Source organism: Moschus berezovskii, chromosome 8, assembly GCF_049115385.1.
Source record: "Moschus berezovskii isolate FMDL1 chromosome 8, NW_MosBer_1.0, whole genome shotgun sequence".
NCBI classification, from domain to species: domain Eukaryota; kingdom Metazoa; phylum Chordata; class Mammalia; order Artiodactyla; family Moschidae; genus Moschus; species Moschus berezovskii.
Window position 1 is genome coordinate 45,253,073 of NC_142467.1, and position 19,142 is coordinate 45,272,214.

At 41.0% G+C, this 19,142-nt stretch overlaps 1 protein-coding gene and 1 pseudogene across 4 annotated transcripts in view; both read right to left on the reverse strand.

The window, feature by feature from the left end:
* Positions 1-19,106, reverse strand: LOC148777049 (PITH domain-containing protein 1 pseudogene; annotated as a pseudogene).
* Positions 1-19,142, reverse strand: part of MRPL22 (mitochondrial ribosomal protein L22) — a 42,865-nt gene that overhangs the window by 16,368 nt on the left and 7,355 nt on the right. The gene's annotated exons all lie outside the window — the stretch shown is intronic.

The following is a 19,142-nucleotide window of genomic DNA, read 5'->3' on the forward strand; positions in this document are numbered from 1 at the left end:
AGCAAGAGACACTTAGAATCTTCTCCACATCTATTTTCTGAACCACATCAGCTCCATTTTGATGGAAACTATTTCAGGATAACAAGTGGGAACATTCTGGACATATTTGTTAACAGAGAGTGCTATTACATAAAATACCACAAAGAGCTTGTAGTGTACTGAATGCTAAGAAGAGTGAAAAGTCAGTAACATTAAGTCAAATAATAAACATATTATAATGCCCAAGATATCTTATCCTTACTGACCAATAAACACTTATTTTTTTAGAGACTTCCTCATCATATATATATGATATACAACATTATGTAAGTTTCAGGTGTGCTATGTTGTACATATGAGTACACAATTGTACTATGAGTCACAATTTTTAAAGGTTACATTCCATGTATAGTTATAAAGTTTTGGCTATACTCCCTGTGTTGCACAATATATCCTTGTAGCTTACTTATTACATACATAGTAGCTATATACTTGTTAACCTCCTCCCCTGTTTTGCCTCCCCCCTTTCCCTCTTCCCACTGGTAACCATCAGTTTTCTACATCTGTGACTCTGTTTCTTCTTTGTTATATTCACTAGTTTGTTTTACATTTTAGATTATACAATGTTATACAATATTTGTCTTTCTCAGTCTCACTTATTTAACTGAAGTTCATCCACATTGTTGTAAATGGCAAAATTCCATTCCTTTTTATGGTGGCCAGTGACTACTGATTCGCTACTTTGTCATCTCAGTCCTTAAAACAGATTTAAAGACACAGGAGATCCCTGACATTATCTGAGGAATTCCTCAACTTTGTTGAATAATCAAGACAAATAACATCACTTTGTAATCCCTAAGAAATTAATGCATAAAGGTGGATTTATACACCTCCTGATGTAAAAAGACACCACCCACCGTTCTGTACTGAGTCAATTCAGAAAAGACAGAGACAGGGAAACCCGTTAAACAACGCGAAGGGGATGCGCTCAGCAAAATCCGAGCTGTACTACAGTCTGTGACACCAACAGTCCACTTTCTTCAGCAAACAAATCACAAGGAGAGTTTTTAAAAAGGAGCTGAGTAAAGAACCTACATACAGATTATGAGAACTAAGAAAAAGGTTAACTAGTGGACTTTTTTTAAAAAGTTTGATTCAATGTATTTAAACTAAAAAATGACAAAACAGACGAAAAAAACCAACTTGCCCATTTTTCCCACCTCTCAACCCAGGAGGCTGCAGCCTCCTGCAACTACCAATCTGGTCTATCTATTCTGTATTTATGAGCCTAGTTTTTGTTTTGTTTTTTAGATTCCACATACAAGAGAAATCAAATGTATTAGTCTTTCTTTGTCTGACTTATTTCACTTATCACACTACCCTCCAAGTTCGTCCTTGTCACAAATGGCAAAACTTCATTCTCTTTTACAGCTGATTAATACCTTTGTGTGTGTGTGTTTATATATTTATATATATCACAATCTCTTTATATGCATCCACTGATGGACACTGAGGTTGTTCCCATATCCTGGCTGCTGTAATGAGCAATGGACAAGTGTGTGTATATATCTTTTCAAAGCAGTGCTTTTGTTTTCTTCAAAAGTAGAATTGCTAGATCACACGGTAGTTCATTTTTAATTTTTTGAGGAACCTCCATACTGTTTTTCACAGTGGCTCCACCAAGTTACATTCCCACCAAAAGTGCGCAAGGTTTCCCTTTTCTGAAATCCCTGCCAACATAGTCTGTATTTTTTTTGATAACAGCCATTCTAACAGGTGTGAAGTAGTATTTCATTGTGGTCTGGATTTGCATTTCTCTGAAGATTTATGATACTATCTTTTCATGTACCTGTTGGTCACTGGCATGTCTTCCGTGGAAAAAGAGCTATTCAGATCTTCTCAGTTCTTAATTTGATTGTTTGGGGTCTCTTTGCTATTTAGTTTATTTAGTATGAGTTTGTTGTATACTTTAGACATTAGCCCTTTATCAGATGTATTACCTACAGTTGTTTTCTCCCATTCAGTAGCCTGCATTTTCATTACGTCGCTGATTTATTTTTTAGTTTAATAAGGCCCTACTTGGTTATTTTTGTTACTGCTTTTGGTGTCAGATTCAAAAACATTATTGCCAAGACCTAGGTCAAGGAGCTTACTGATTGCTTTCTTCTAGGAGTTTTATGGTTTCAGGTCATACATTCAAGTCTTTAACCCACTTAATTTTGGAGTATGGTATAAGATAGGATTCAATTTCATTCTTTTGCATGTGGCTGTCCAATAGAGACTATCTTTTCCCCATCATATATTCTTGCTCCTTTGTCGTAAGTTAATTGACAAAATATTTGTGGGTTTATTTCTGGGCTCTCTACCCTGTTACATTGATCTATATGTCCATTTTTATACCAATATCATACTGTTCTAATTACCACAGCTTTGTAATAGAGTTTGAAATCAGGTAGCATGATGCCTTTCGCTTTGCTCTTCTTTCTCAAGATTGCTTTGGTTACTGAAGTCTTTGGAGAGTCCACACAACTTTTAGAAGTGTTCCATTTCTGTGAAAAAACGCCACTGAAAATCTTTTTATTTATTTTATTTTTGGCTGTGCTGGGTCTTTGGTGCTGCATGGGCTTTTCTCTAGTTGCTGTAAGTGGGCTACTCTCCAGCTGTGGTGTGCAGGCTTCTCATTGTGGTGGCTTCTCTTGTTGTGAAGCAGAGGCCCTAGGACACGTGGGCTCAGTAGTTGCAGCTCCCAGGCTCCAGAGCACAGGCTCAATAGTTGTGGCACACAGGCTTAGTCACTCCACAGCACGTGGGATCTTCCCAGGTGAGGGATCAAATCCATGTCTCAGGCACTGGAAGGTGGATTATTTACCAGTGAGCCACCAAAGAAGCCTTGCCACTGAAATTTTGACAGGAATTGCACTGAATCGGCAGACTGCTTTGAGTGGTATGGTCATTTAACAATATTAATTCTTCCAATCCATGAACACAAAATATCTTTGCATTTATTTCTATTTTCTTCAATTTCTTTCATTAATGTCTTGTAGTTTTTAATATACAAGTCTTTCATCTCCTTGGTTAAATTTATTTTTAGATATTTTATTCTTTTTGATGAAATTGTAAATGGGTTATTTGATTATCTGATAGTTCATTATTAGTATGAACAACAAGTTTTTGTGTATTGATTTTGTATCCTGCAACTTTACTGAATTCATTTACTTTTAATTTTTTTTTTTGGAGTCTTTAGGGTTTTCTTGTCATGTTACCTGTAAATAGAGTTTCAATTCTTCCTTTCCCATTTAGATACCTTTTATTTCTTTTCTTGTCTAATTTCTGCAGCTAGAACTTCTAATATCACTTCGAATAAAAGTGGCTAGAGTGTATGTATATCATCGTCTTTGTTCCTGACCTTATAAGAAAAGTTTTTAGCTTTTCACCATTGAGGATGATGCTAGCTGAGGACTTGACATATATGGCCTTTATTATGTTCAGGTATGTTCACTCAACACCTGCTTTTTATCAAAAATGGATACTGAAAGTTTTCATCATAAATGGATATTGAATTTTGTCAAATGCTTTTTCTGTACATCCATACTGAGATGATCATATGATTTTTTTTAATCCTTCATTTTGTTAACGTGGTGAATTGCATTAACTGGCTTGCATGTGTTGAGCCATTTTTGGAATTGGAAAGTGTTGAATACATTTTTAGAATAAATCCCACTTACTCATGGTCTATGATCTTTTTTTCTTTTAAGTCTGGCAAGGATTTATTAGGAAGCTTATTAGTCACAGTGAATAAAAAGCCACAAACAAAAGAACTGAGATCTCCAAATTCTGCCACTGGGCTTACAACACTAGTTAGAAGCTGATAAACATTAAAGATATCCCAAAGGGAAGCATATCAAAGTCCCATCTCACCCCAACCAGGATACCTACAAACACAGAAACAATGTCCATGCTCGCCTCAGACCACTTACCTGGGCAATAGGAAAAAAAGGCCCTCTCAAGCTATTAAGCAACATCAGGAGATTCCTGCTCTTCAAGCTATAACATGGGACACTGCTGCATGACAGACAACTCCAAGCTGGGCAACTTGACAAGAATGTTGAAAGATGACAGGGAGAAAGAGCAAGCAGAGACAAGTATTTCCAGTTGGAGACCCTCCTGATGGTTAATACAAACACAATGCTGAGGCTTCAAAAAGTTTACCGCAGCCCAGGAATAGTTTCCATTTTAAAAAACAAGTCATACAATAATCCTGCCACAAAGCAATAAGACACTTGGGATCCTATGATCACATAAACTGGGAAGGCAGGCATTATGCATGGCTGACAGATACTGACCGGCCCAAGACCCAATTTCTGTAGGGCCCTAGAGAACCACGATTGTTCCCTGGCACCCATACAACCCTTCCTGGGGGTGTAGTATCTTCCATAGGCCAGGTTTTTGCAGCAAGCCCCAAAGACAAAGCTTGGCAGAGGCTGTGGCAGCCAACTTTCTTTGGAGCCCCATCTCTCTTTGTCCTTCCCAACAGGACGTCATACTTCTTCAATGACACAATGCCTCCGTGGGAGTCTCAGCCAGACCTTAGGAAATAAAGTGTGTCTCTGGGGTAACCTGATGGGACCCTGTGGTCAGCTGGATTGGTTCATGCTTCAAAATTGCAGATGGTCACCTCATATGAGCGAAGCTCAGTCCATTCTCCTCTCAGGCCAATATAAAAGACCTTTGTGGTATCAGCTCCAAAGTTTTTTGAATATGAATTGAGAGATGAGAGATATTTGAAAAATGAGAAATTTTTGTAGCATACTCTAATTCCCCTGTAAGATCCCGGTTCAGACTAAAGGTCTGATCTGGCTCCCTGTCTCTATCATCAAAGGACATCTATGGAATGTTCCTGCACAGTCTCATCTCAGAGGGGTGTGAGTCATCATCTTCTCCCATTATAATGATGCCCTTGAGCTTGACATTGCCTGTAAATGGAATATTAAACAGAAGCTCTCCATCTGCATCACTTTCAACAAACTTGGAGCGGTCGTTCAGCTCTTCCCATGGCTTGAAGTCGCCGTGGTGGCTCTCCTTGAGGCACTGCAGCCGCTCCAGGTCGATGCACAGGTACAGGCCAGGTACAAGCAGAAGGTCAGGCCACGCTGCTCCGGCGGCTCCTTCCGCTTGGCGGCGCAGCGGCAGCTGCCCCCACTGTGGCCAAGCGACAGGGCGACGACACTGCCTGCGCAGCCCCTCGGCCTGCCGCTGCCGCCGCTCCCCACCACTCCTCTATGATCCTTTCAATGTATTGGTGAATTTAGTTTGCTAAGAACTTGTTGAGAATTTTTCACCTGTGGTCATCAGGGATATTGGCCTGTAATTTTGGATGTGTGGCACATTATTTGGTTTTGGTATCAGGATAATGCTGACCTCATAAAATGTGTTTGGAAGAATTCTGCCCTGTTCTATTTGGGGGGAGAGTCTGAGAAGGACTGATTTTAATTCTTCTTTGAATGTTTGGTAGAATTTACCAGGGAAGCCATCTGGTCCTGGACTTTTGTTTGTTGGAAAGTTTCTGATTACTGATTCAGTATCCTTGCTAGTAATCAGTTTGCTCAGATTTCCTATTTTATTATGATTCAGCCTTATGCTTCCCAGGCTGTGCACGGCTTGGTAAAGAATCCGCCAAACCAGGAGACACAAGAGACGCAGGTTCGATCCCTACGTTGGGAAGATCCCCTGTAGGAGGAAATAGCAATCCACTCCAATATTCTTGCCTGGAAAATTCCATGGAGGGAAGCCTGGTGGGCTACAGTCGATGGGGTCACAAAGAGTCCAACATGACTGGACACACACACACACACAGATTCAACTCAGTCTTAGGTTATGCGTCTCTAGGAATTTATTCATTTCTTCTAAGTTGTCCAATTTGCTGGCATATAATTATTCATAGTAGTCTTTTTTTAAATATTTTTTAAAATTTTTTATTTATTTATTTTGGCTGCACTGGGCCTTCACTGCTGTGCATGGGCCTTCTCTAGTTGCTGCAAGTGGGGGCTACTCATTAGCTGCAGTGCGTGGGCTTCTCACTGCGGTGGCCTCTCTTGGGCTCTAGGTACGCAGACTTCAGTTGTTGCAGTGCATGGGCTTAGATGCCCTGCAGCATGTGGACTCTTCTGAACCAGGGATCAAGCCCGTATCCACTGCAATGGTAGGCAGATTCTTAACCACTGGACCACCAGGGGAGTCCCATAGTAGTCTCTTAAGATCCTTTGTATTTCTGCGGTATCACTGTCACATTTCTCCTTTTCATTTCTGATTTTATATAATAAAGTCCTCTCTCTTTTTTCTTGTTGAGTCTAGCTAAAGGTTTGTCAGGTTTCGGGGATTGTTTTTTTTTAATCTTTTCAAAGAATTAGCTCTTAGTTATCAGTATTTTCGCTTGTCTTTTTAATGTCTAGTTCATTTGTTTCTGCTTTAATTTTTATTACTTCCTTCTTTATGACTACTAACTTTGGGCTTCATTTGTTCTTCTAGTTCCTAGAGGTGTAGAGTTAGGCTGTTTCTAGAGATTTTTCTTATTTTTTGAGGTAGACATTTATTGCTGTGAATTTCCCTCTTAGAACTGCTTTTGCTGCATCCCATAAATTCTAGTATATTACATTTCCATTTTTCTTAAGGTATTTTCTGACTTCTTCTTTGACTCATTGGTTATTCAGTAGCATATTATTTAATCTCCTATACCTCCTCCCATAGGCACACTGAGTCTACAGCTACATATGGAACAATTTCCTCTTAAAAAAATAAAACTAAAGGCTGGCTGGAGGACAACAACACATCAGGTACACAAGAAGAAAACTACATCACAGCAGTAGGAGAGGTTGGCTCACAATCTTGTCATAAATCCCACACCTACCATGGCAACCCATAACTGAGAGGAACTCAACACTCAGAGCTTCTCTCTGAGAAACAAAGGGTTCAAACTCCACATCTGGCACTGCAACTTCTAAGACACACACTTGAGAGACGAACCCCCAAAACACCTAATTTTGAAAACCAATTCAGCTCATGGCCCACAACCCATAAGCCAGATACAATCAGAGAAATACCTCTTAAAGAGTCACACTCAGAAACTCACCCACTCCAATATCCAGCTCAGAGGCAGCCGATTTCCACACTTAAAGTAACCTGTTTACTTTAAAACTTCACCCTGGGGATTTCCCCAGCAGTACCATGGTTGAAACCGAGGTCTCACTGCAGAGGGTCCAGAGGCTCAATCTCTGGTCAGGGAACTAAGATCCCACAAGCCGTGTGGTATGGCCAAAAGTAAATTTAAACAAACAAACAAACAAACCCTCAGCCTGAGGAGCAAGTTAACACACACATTTAGGAGCCTGCTGCAACACTCTCCAGGGAAGGAGACTGGTAGGCACCATCTTTGCTCTCTCCTTTACCATGCTCCAGAGAACCAGTATCTATCTCCCAGAAGAGAGCCTTTATATGCATCTGGTACCCCAACTTTTGCAGCTGCCACGCAGGAGGTAACTCTTGATTGTCTCGCTCTGGAGGTCAGAGGAGCTTGCGTTCCTATTCACATGGAACTGTAGTAATAGGTGTAGCCCAGAAAAGAGCTCATAACCCTGTCTGGCACCATGAATTTTATGACTGCTGCCAGGGGACACTTCTACATCACTTGGCTCTGGTAATCAGAGGCTTAAACTTACTTGTGGGTCCCCCAGGAATGTAACCAATGGAGAAAGAGTTCTTAAACAGTTGCCACCCCTGGCACACAGCAAGAGGCAATAATAGACTGAGGTCTTTCTATGAAGAAGGCGTATTAGCTAACCATCCTAACTGGCCTAGAGGCAGGCTTCTAACCCAACAATATATATCAAGGGGCTGACTCTAATCCTTTCCAAAGTTGGGGTTGGTGGTGGGGAGGTTGTAGACACTATCTTAGCACTCATCCTCTGCCAGGCTACAAAGCACCAGTGTCTCTGGAGGGAGCTTTACACACGTCTGGTACAGTTTCTGCAGCTGACATCCAAGGGATGCCCCTTGATTATCTGGCCCTCATGGCCAGAGGGGCTTGTGTTCTGGGTTTCATGGGACTGCGGCCATTGGGGAAGGATGGTTCATGGCAGGCTACCATCCTCAGGTGACTGCACAGACAGCAGACCAAGGCACACTCCTCAGTCTTTCTATGAAGGAAACCACACTGCAGTCCTGGAACTTTTGACTGAGTGGAAAGCCTCAAGTCTGCAACACATTTAGTAGCCTATGAAGCAGCTCTCAAGAATGCAGGCTGGGATCTTCCCTGGTTGCCCAGTGGTTAAGACCTCGTGCTTCCAATGCAGGAGGCACAGGTTTAATCTTTGGTTGGGGAACTAAAATCCCACATGCCTTGCAGTGCAACCAAGAAACAAAACAAAACAAAAAATAAGGCAAGCTATAGACATCAGCTTGGAGCTCTTTCTCTGCCTTGCTCCAGCTTACCAATATCTTCCCAAAAAGAAGCTTATACACTCATCTGGACAGCGTATCCTGAGTTTTGCAACTGCTGCCCAGAAGACAGATCTCCTGGCTCTGGAGACCAACAGGGCTTACCTTTGCAGCCCCCCAAAACTGAATTTATTTACATACTTATAAATTTGCTGCCTGAGGGTCTAGCTTCCAGTCAGACTGAATCTAGGTGCTGAAATCCTCCTCTTTGGAACACTATTCTCGGCACATCCTCAACAAATGGGAACCATTTGCCACTTGAGCAAACACAGAAGTTTGAAAGACAAACAAAAGCTGTGGCAGGGATGAATGAAAAGTTTCACCTCCTACATGAGGCCACCCCTTCAAGACTGGGAGAAGCGGCTGTTTCTTCTATGTATCGAAACCAACACAGTCAAGTGAAATGAAGACGCAGAGGAATACGTTCCAAGTGAGTTAACAGAGAAAAACCTCACAAAACATTCTCAAGGAAACAGAGATAAGTAGTTTAACTAATAAAGAGTTCAAACTAATGGTCATCAAGATGCCCATTGAACTGGGAGGACAATTGGATGAAAAGAGTGAAAACTTCAACCAAGAGTGGAAAACATAAGAAAATATACACTCCATGGATTTCTCCAGGCCAGAATACCAGCGTGGATACACCTTCCCTCCTCCAGGGAATCTTCCCAACCCAGGGATCAAACCCAGGTCTCCCACATCGCAGGCAGATTCTTTACCAGCTGAGCCACAGGGGAAGCCCAAGAATACTGGAGTGGATAGCCTATCCCTTCTCCAGGGGATCTTCCTGACCCAGGACCAAACTGGGGTCTCCTGCACTGCAGGTGGATTCTTTATCAGCTGAACTACCAGGGATGCAACAGAAGGCACAGAGCTGAAGAATGACAGCACTGAAAAATACACGTGAGGAACATCAACGACAAATTCAATGAAGCAGAAGAATCAGTCAACTTTAAGAAAAGGCAGTAGAACTCACCCAAGCAGAGCAACAAAAAGAAAAAGAATAAACTTCCAACCAAGAATACTCTATCTGGCAAAGTTACCATTCAGAATTGAAGGAAAGACACCATAAAATGGGCATAGCAGGAACCTACCTCAACATAACAAAGGCCACATATGACAAACTCCGAGCAAACATTTTTCTTAATGGTGAAAACCTGAAACTATTTCCTCTAAGATCAGGAACAAGACAAGGGTGCTCACTCTCACCACTATTATTCAATATAACTTCAGAAGTTTTAGCCACAGCAATCAGAGAAAAAGAAATTAAATGTATCCAGACTGGAAAAGAGGAAGCAAAACTCTCACGGTTTGCACATGATGATTCTACACATAGAAAACCCTAAAGGAACCACCAGAAAATTACTAGAGCTAATCAATGAATTTACAGTAAAGTTGCAGGATACAAAATTAAGACAGAAATCCCTTGCATTCCTATACACTAACAACAAAAAATCAGAAAAAGAAATTAAGGGAACAATCCCATTCACCACTGCAACAAAAAGAATAAAATTCCAAGGAATAAACCTACCTAAGGAGACAAAAGACCTGTATGCAGAAAACTTTAAGACACTGATGAAAGAAATCAAAGATGACACAAACAGACAAACAAATGGAGAGACGTACCACATTATTGGATTAGAAGAATCAATATTGTGAAAATGACTATACTACCCAAAGCAATCTACAGATTCAATGTAATCCCTATCAAATTACCAACAGCATTTTTCACAGAACTAGAACAAAAAATTTCACTATTTGTATGAAAGCACAAAAAATTCCAAATACCCAAAGCAAACTAGACAAATAAGAAGAGAGCTGGAGGAATCAACCATCCTGATCTCAGACTATACTACAAAGCTATAGTCAGTCAAGACAGTACAGTACTGGCACAAAAACAGAAATACAGATCAATAGAACAAAACAGAAAGTCCAGAGATAAACACATACCTGTGGGTACCTTATCTTGACACAAGGCAAGAATATACAGTGGAGAAAAGAGAGCCTCTTCCATAAGTGGTGCTGGGAAAACTGGTCAACCACATGTAAAAGAATTAAACTAGAACATTTCCTTACACCATACAAAAAAATAAACTCAAACTGGATTAAAGACCTAAATGTAAGGCCAGACACTATAAAACTCTTAGAGGAAAATATAGGCAGTACATTCTTTGACATAAATCACAGCAATAACCTCTTTGACTCACCTCCCAGAGTAACGGAAATAAAAACAAAAATAAACAGTGGGACCTAATTAAACTTAAAAGCTTTTGCACAGCAAACTATAAACAAGACGAAAAGACAACCTTCAGAATGGGAGGAAACAAATGCCTGTGAAACAATTGAGAAAGGATTAATCTCTAAAATATATAAGCAGTTGATGCTGCTCAATACCAGAAAAACAAAAAACCCAGTCAAAAAATGGGTGTGAGAACTAAAGAGGCATTTCTCCAAAGAAGACATACAAATGGTCAACAAACACATGGAGAGATGGTCAACATCGTTCATTACTAGAGAAAAGGAGACGGGGGTATCACCTCACACCAGTCAAAATGGCCATCATCAAAAAATTTACAGACAATAAATGCTGGAGAGGATGTGGGGAAAAAGGGAATCCTCTTGCACTGCTGGTGGGAATGTAAACTGACAGAGCCACTATGGAGAACAGTATGGAGGTTCCTTAAAAAACTATGAATAAAATTACCATATGACCCAGCAATCCCACTACTGGGCATACACCATGAGGAAACCATAACTGAAAAAGACACACGTAACCCAATGTTCATTGTACCACTATTTACAATATCTAGGATACAGAAGCAACCTAGATATCCATCAACAGATGAACGGATAAAGAGGTTGTGGTACATACATACAATGGAATATTATTCAGCCATAAAAAAGGAACAGAGTTGAATCAGTTTTAATGAGGTAGATGAACACAGAACCTATTATACACAGTGAAGAAAGTCAGAAAGAGAAAAGTAAGTATCATATGTTAACGCATATTTTATATGGAATCTAGAAAAATGGTACTGATTAACCTATTTTCAGGGCAGGAATAAAGATACAGACATAGAGAATGGACTTTTGGACACAGTGGGAGAAGGCGAGGGTGGGACGAACTGAGAGAGTAGCAACGAAATATATATATTATCATATGTAAAACAGACAATGGAAAGTTGCTGTGTCACACAGGGAGCTCAACAAGATACTCTGTGACAACCTAGAGGGGTGGGATGGGGGTGGTGAGTGGGTAGAAGGTTCAAGAGTGAGGAGACATATGTATACTTACAACTGATTCACTGTGTTGTATGGCAGAGGCCAACACAATATTGTAAAGCAGCTGTCCTCCAATTAAAAATAAAAGCAAAGAAAAAAACTGACTGAAATACATATATGTAAACAATTGCTTAAAGAGAGGAAAAAAAAAAAAAGAACTGAAGGAGAGAGTTTTCTAGATAAGCAAAAGCTAAAGGGGTTCCTCACCACTAAACTGACCCTACAAGAAATAAGAAATGCTAAAGGAATTTCTTTAAGTGTGGACTACTATAACTTTAAAAATATAAAAGTTATTTAACCACTGGAAATTTGAACATTACCTGGACATTTGATACTTTTAAATAAGATACATGGTGAAATATTAATTGATGAAATAATAAACTATCTGGGATTTGTTTCAAAATATGATGGGGGGAAGCAAGGGCCAAAGATAAAACAAGAAAGGCCATGAATTAATAAGTGCTGGAGTTGGATGATGGGTTCATGTGGGATCATCATATTGTCTACTTTTCCTTACATCTGAATATATCCAAATAACAACAAACTTTGGTGCTTCCCTACTGCTCAGAATATAGTCCAAAATCCTTAATAAGACATAGAAGGCTTCTCATACTCTAACCCCAAGCTGACCATCCTAGCTTATTTACCTTAAGGTACAGACATTCATTCGGAGAAGGCAATGGCAAGCCACTCCAGTACTCTTGCCTAGAAAATCGCATGGACAGAGGAGCCTGGTGGGCTGCAGTCCATGGGGTCGCTACTAGTCGGACATGACTGAGCAACTTCACTTTCACTTTTCACTTTCACACATTGGAGAAGGAAATGGCAACCCACTCCAGTGTTCTTGCCTGGAGAATCCCAGGGAAGGCAGAGCCTGGTGGGCTGCCATCTATGGGGTCGCACAGTCGGACACGACTGAAGTGACTTAGAGCAGCAGCAACAGACATTGTTCCCTGTACAAGTCACATATTTTTATATCTTTACACTTTTGCTCACATTGTTCTCTCTTCCCTCATTATCTCCTGAATGAAATGCATGTCCTGTTCTAAGTCCCAGCTCAAATGTCACCTCAATGTGAGGGACCGAGTACCTCAATGTGAACCTGATTCTGAGACAACCAAACCCCCATCACCTTAATATTAATACTTTGTTCTTGCCAGCTGTACAACGAGTTGACTACTCCTGGACTATTAATAAGGTGACTGCAAAACAATGAGTTCCTGCAGTAAGTATATCAATTTGAGCATCTTAAGGGCAAGTCTGACAGCCTTTGTATTTCAGCACCAAGGACAGTATCTGGCACATTCATACTGAGTGAAAACTTAATCTACACTTAAATATTCAAAGTTGTTGTATACTGGCAGACTCTCACACAATATATACAATTAGATTATATACTTGGTAAAGTCTTTGTTTTTAATTCTCAAACCATTCAGGCTAAAGAATTTTTAAAATGTATTCTTCTAGTGGCTCATTTCTCCTACTCTACCTCAAGTTCACTGATCAGTGTCATCGAAATACCTAACAAAATCTGTACCTTTGTCATCCACCTTTAGGTTCCAATATTTTAACTGAAAAGCACAAAACTAGGACACATGATGTTACAGGACAGAATTTTCTAATAAAATTATAAGTCAGGTTATAAGGGCAGAGACTATAGAATCACACAGACCTGGGTCTAAATCCTAACTCTCACCCTAGGTGAATGGCCTTGGGAAAGTGACAAAACTTTCGAGGGCTCAGTTTTCTCATCAGTAAAATGAGTAATAATTATCTCATAGGCTTTGTTTTGGTTGCACTGTGCAGCATGCGGCATCTTAGTTCCCCAACCAGGTGTTGAACCCACACCCCTTGCCATGGAAGCACAGAGTCTTAACCACTGGACCGCCAGGGAAGTCCCCCCTCACAGGCTTCCTGAAAGTTGCTCAGTCGTGTCCAACTCTTTGCAACCCCATTGACTGTACAGTCCATGGAACTATCCTGACCAGAATACTGGAGTGGGTGGCCTATTCCCTTCTCCAGGGGAATCTTCCCAACCCAGGGATTGAACTCAGGTCTCCTGCACAGCAGGCAGATTCTTTACCAGCTGAGTCACGAGGGAAGCCCAAGAATACTGGAGGGGGTAGCCTATCCCTTTTCCATGGGATCCTCCTGACTTAGGAATCGAACCAGGGTCTCCTGCATTAAAATGGATTCTGTACCAGCTGAGCTACCAGAGAAGCCCATAGGCTTCTTAAGGAGCTCAAATGAGATACTTAAAGTAAAATATTTAATCTGACACATTAATGAGGCTCAATAAATTTTAGATATTATTACTTTTAGAATGAGAAGAAAAAAACCTACTTCATTCTGTTGGCAGTAGATAAATAATTAACATTCAACACCCCACAAAGTCTAGCACATGATATACACCAGTAGCTAGTATTAATTTTTAATTAGGCCCTCTGAACAATTCATCTCTTCTGTTCTCAATAAATAAATAAATAAACACTTTGCAGATTAAAACAAACACTTTGAACTGTAAACTCCACATAACACAGTTTCAAACCTCCTCTCATGTTTATAATCATGATCAAATTTGTTTCTATGAAGCTGTGATTCATGGGCCCTAAGTCAAATTTTTTTTATCTATGAGAAGAGGAATTGGTGTACTTCATCTCCAGGGTATCTCTGAACCTTAATCTTCTCTAATCTCATGCCTAACAGCAGGATTTCAGAAATATGAATGGCTTGGCTTCTATTTAAAAAAAAAAAAAAAACTGAAAGGCAAAGAGGATCAACTTTTATCACTTTGAAATTCATATATCACTACTGATATTTACTGTATCTTTTCATTTACTAGGAAACCCATATCCCTTTACCTTCACTGTATCTCTGTAACTTCAGTGAAAGAAGGTAGGCATGAACCACCAGTCTAGAGTGTTTGTATGCAAACATACACACAGGTTCCCACAGCACAGTGAGCCAGCCAGAGCTCAAGCAGAAAGTGGATGGCATGCTGGAACTAGCATATGAATTTCCCTACTCTCATCATTCTGGTGTTTTCTATCTACCAATACTCAAGGATTAAGTTTCAGTAGCACTTTTCAAATCCTGCCCATAGTCATTTAGCATTGAAAAGTAGCTCAGCATTGAAAAGTAGCAGATCCAAGCCAAATTTTAGGATTAAGAGTTAAATCAGATAAGAAGAGTATCTGAAACTTTATAAAGTCACAATTTGACAGAATGAATACTTCCTCTTTGTTACTCAAAGTTTATTTAGAATTTAATACAAGGTATAACCAACTCCCAAGTGAAGATAATACAGGCCTCCAGCTCAATCTTAAGAGAATCATGTTATCAGATGCAACAAGGTAAAAAATTATTTGTTCCAAATTTACTTCAGATAACATCAAATTAACTCCACACTTGAGACTGAATAAAAGAACATACTCCCTCCTGACTCAATCAAAATCTAAAAGGGCTAAAGTGATATATATATATATTCTCAGGCATGCGTGCATGCTAAGTCGCTTCAGTCATGTCTCTTTGAGACTACTCAGTTCATGGGATTCTCCAGGCAAAAATACTGGAGTGGGTTCCCATGCCCGCCTCCAGGGGATCTTCCTGACCCAGGGATCGAATCTGCGTCTCCTGCATTACAGGCAGTTTCTTTACTGCTGAGCAACCAGGGAAGCCCCGTATATTCTCATAACTCAATATAATTTTACTGTGTGAAAATCAAGGACAAGCAATCAAGGAAACAGAATTTAGCAAACAAAAAAAAGTGAAACCAACGTTGGTCTTGGTATCTTCGTATCTTCAAACTTCGTATCTCTTCCCTGCTAATGAAACCTCCAGTATCTCCTGCCTCATCCTCAGCTGATAATTGTGCTTCTTCACTGAGATAATCAGAAGAGAACATCTGCACGCTCCCACCACCTGATCTATATACTCACCAGCATCCGTATCCATACACACTTACTACTATACCTTCACTTACTACTATAATTCAAGTCTATGCACTAACCAGGACCAATCTCATCCCCACTCCCTAGATCCCACTCCTTCTCACCTACTCAAGAGCACTGCTCCCACAATTCTTTCTTCCCCCTTTAAATCATCAATTTTTCTTCTCTACATTTTTCTTCTGAACATTCCCATCAGCAAACAAATATACTCTAGTATCTCTCAACTTAAACAGTCGCCAACCAACTTCCTCGAACTACTCAAGCAAAACTCCTTGAATGAGTTACCTAAATTCCTTGTCTCATTCCAGCCCTCCCATTCACCCTTAATCCTCTCTCCAGTCATGCCACCAACGCTGCTTTATTAAAGTCATTGAAGATATCTGGGCTGTAAAACCCAGCGGACAATTCTCACTCCTCACCCAGAATGATTTAATATCTCTGGTAAAAGGGATCCGACTACTCAACGATTCCAACTTTGCGGGGGGGGGGGGGGGGTGGTTCCTCACACCACCACTAAGCAACACTGACATCAGCTGGGGGTCCTACAATTCAATTCTGACACTCTCTACCTGGGGGTAGCAGCAGATTAAGGGCTTCTCCCATAAAACCACCATCCACTTCAGATACCAATTACAAGCCCAAATTGTTACCTGTGCTTCTGACCAACTGTCTATATAAATCAAGAGGTTCTCATGACCCCCTTTTTGGGTTTGCTAAAGCAGCTTATAAGATTCAGGAAACCTACTTAAGCACTAGATTACTGACTTTTTACAAAAGATTGAACCCCCTTTTGTCTTTTTATGAGGCTTCATTACATAGGCAGGATTAACTCATTCACTGGCCATTGGTAACTGATTCAACCTCCACTTCTTCCCCCATCCCTGGATACCAGGAGGTGATACAACTGAAAGTCCCACCCCTCCAATCATGCTTGATTCCCCTGGTAACCACCACCCCCTGTCTTCAGTGCTTCCCCAAACTCACCTCATTAATAAAAACCCTGTGGAAAGGGGCTTGTCAGGAATAACAAGAGACCCATTTCACTTTATGCCTCTGAAGTCATAAACTGAGACGAAAGGCCAAAGATGATGACAAAGGAAGCTCCCATAAACCTATGGCTCAGGAAATTCCAAAGGTTTTGGAAGCTGTAAGCCAGAATCGCGGACAAAGACCAAATAAACATATGAGAAATATATTTTGGCTTATTTCTCATAAATCACAATACTACATCCAGGCACTTGCTCTTCCTTGGGACACTTTTTTGAGTTCCAGGACACTGCACATGATGGGTTTTCCTCTCACCTCTCTATGCACTTCTCCAGTCTCCTTTGTTGTGTCCTCCTCACCCTGATGTGTAAAAGTTGGCTGCCTCAGGTAGAAATCAATCCTTTAACTTGTGCATGCGAGCAAGCTCAGTTGTGTCCAACTATTTGCAACCCCATAGACTGCAGCCCACGAGGCTCCACTGTCCATGGGATTTTTCCGGGCAAGAATACTGGGGTGGGTTGCCATTATCTTCTCCAAGGGATCTTCCGAACCCCAGTCTCCTGCATTGGCAGGTAGATTCCTTACTACTGAACCACCTGGGAAGCTTTGACTCCTGAGTTTTCTATCTACTCTCACAGTGAAGTTAACCAGTCTCATGGTTTTAACTACTGTTCATACACTGATGACTCCCAAATCTGCATGCGCTCCCTGATCTCCAAACTCATATATCCAGCTGTTTCCTCACATCTCCACTTGTATGCTTACTTTGTATTTCAAATTTAACAAGCCCTAAGCTGAGTTCTGCTTGAACATCTGGAAGTTCACGGTTCACATATTGCTGAAGCCTGGCTTGGAGAATTTTGAGCATGACTTTACTAGCGTGTGAGATGAGTGCAATTGTGCGGTAGTTTGAGCATTCTTTGGCATTTCCTTTCTTTGGGATTGGAACGAAGACTGACCTTTTCCAGTCCTGTGGCCACTGCTGAGTTTTCCAAATTTGCTGGCATATTGTGAACTTCCAGATGTTCAAGCAGGTTTTAGAAAAGGCAGAGGCACCAGAGATCAAATTGCCAACATCCGCTGGATCATGGAGAAAGCAAGAGAGCTCCAGAAAAACATCTATTTCTGCTTCATTGACTATGCCAAAGCCTTTGACTGTGTGGATCACAATAAACTGTGGAACATTCTGAAAGAGATGGGAATACCAGACCACATGACCTGCCTCTTGAGAAACCTGTATGCAGGTCAGGAAGCAACAGTTAGAACTGGACATGGAACAACAGACTGGTTCCAAATAGGAAAAGGAGGACGTCAAGGTTGTATACTGTCACCCTGTTTATTTAACTTATATGCAGAGTACATCATGAGGAACGCTGGGCTGGAAGAAGCACAAGCTGGAATCAAGATTGCCGGGAGAAATATCAATAACCTCAGATATGCAGATGACACCACCCTTATGGCAGAAAGGGAAGAGGAATGCAAAGGCCTCTTGATGAAAGTGAAAGAGGAGAGTGAAAAGTTTGGCTTGAAGCTCAACATTCAGAAAATGAAGATAATGGCATCTGGTCCCATCACTTCATGGGAAATAGATGGGGAAACAGTGGAAACAGTATCAGACTTTATTTTTTTGGGCTCCAAAATCACTGCAGATGCTGATTGCAGCCATGAAATTAAAAGACGCTTACTCCTTGGAAGGAAAGTTATGACCAATCTAGATAGCATGTTAAAAAGCAGAGACATTACTTTGCCAACCAAGGTCCGTCTAGTCAGGGCTATGGTTTTTCCCGTGGTCATGTATGGATGTGAGAGTTGGACTGTGAAGAAAGCTGATCGCCGAAGAATTGATGCTTTTGAACTGTGGTGCTGGAGAAGACTCTTGAGAGTCCCCTGGACTGCAAGGAGATCCAACCAGTCCATTCTAAAGGAGATCAATCCTGGGTGTTCATTGGAAGGACTGATGCTAAAGCTGAAACTGCAATACTTTGGCCACCTCATGCGATGAGTTGACTCACTGGAAAAGAGTCTGATGCTGGGAAGGATTGGGGGTGGGAGGAGACGGGGACGACAGAGAATGAGATGGCTGGATGGCATCACCGACTCGATGGACATGAGTTTGAGTGAACTCCGGGGATTGGTGATGGACAGGGAGGCCTGGTGTGCTGTGATTCATGGGGTCGCAAAGAGTCGGACACGACTGAGCGACTGAACTGAACTGAACTGAAGCTGAGTTCCTGATGGTCTTAAAAGCCTGCTCCTCTGGAAGTCTTCCTATCTCAGCAAATGGTAACTCTATCCCTCCACTTGACACCCTGGTGTTATTCTTGTTTCTCACACTCCAAATCCAATTCATCAATAGGTCGTGCCAGCTGTCATTAATATACTACCAAAATCCAACCATTCACCCACCTTCACAGCCATCCTAATCCAAGCCACAATAATCTTTACCTTGAAATA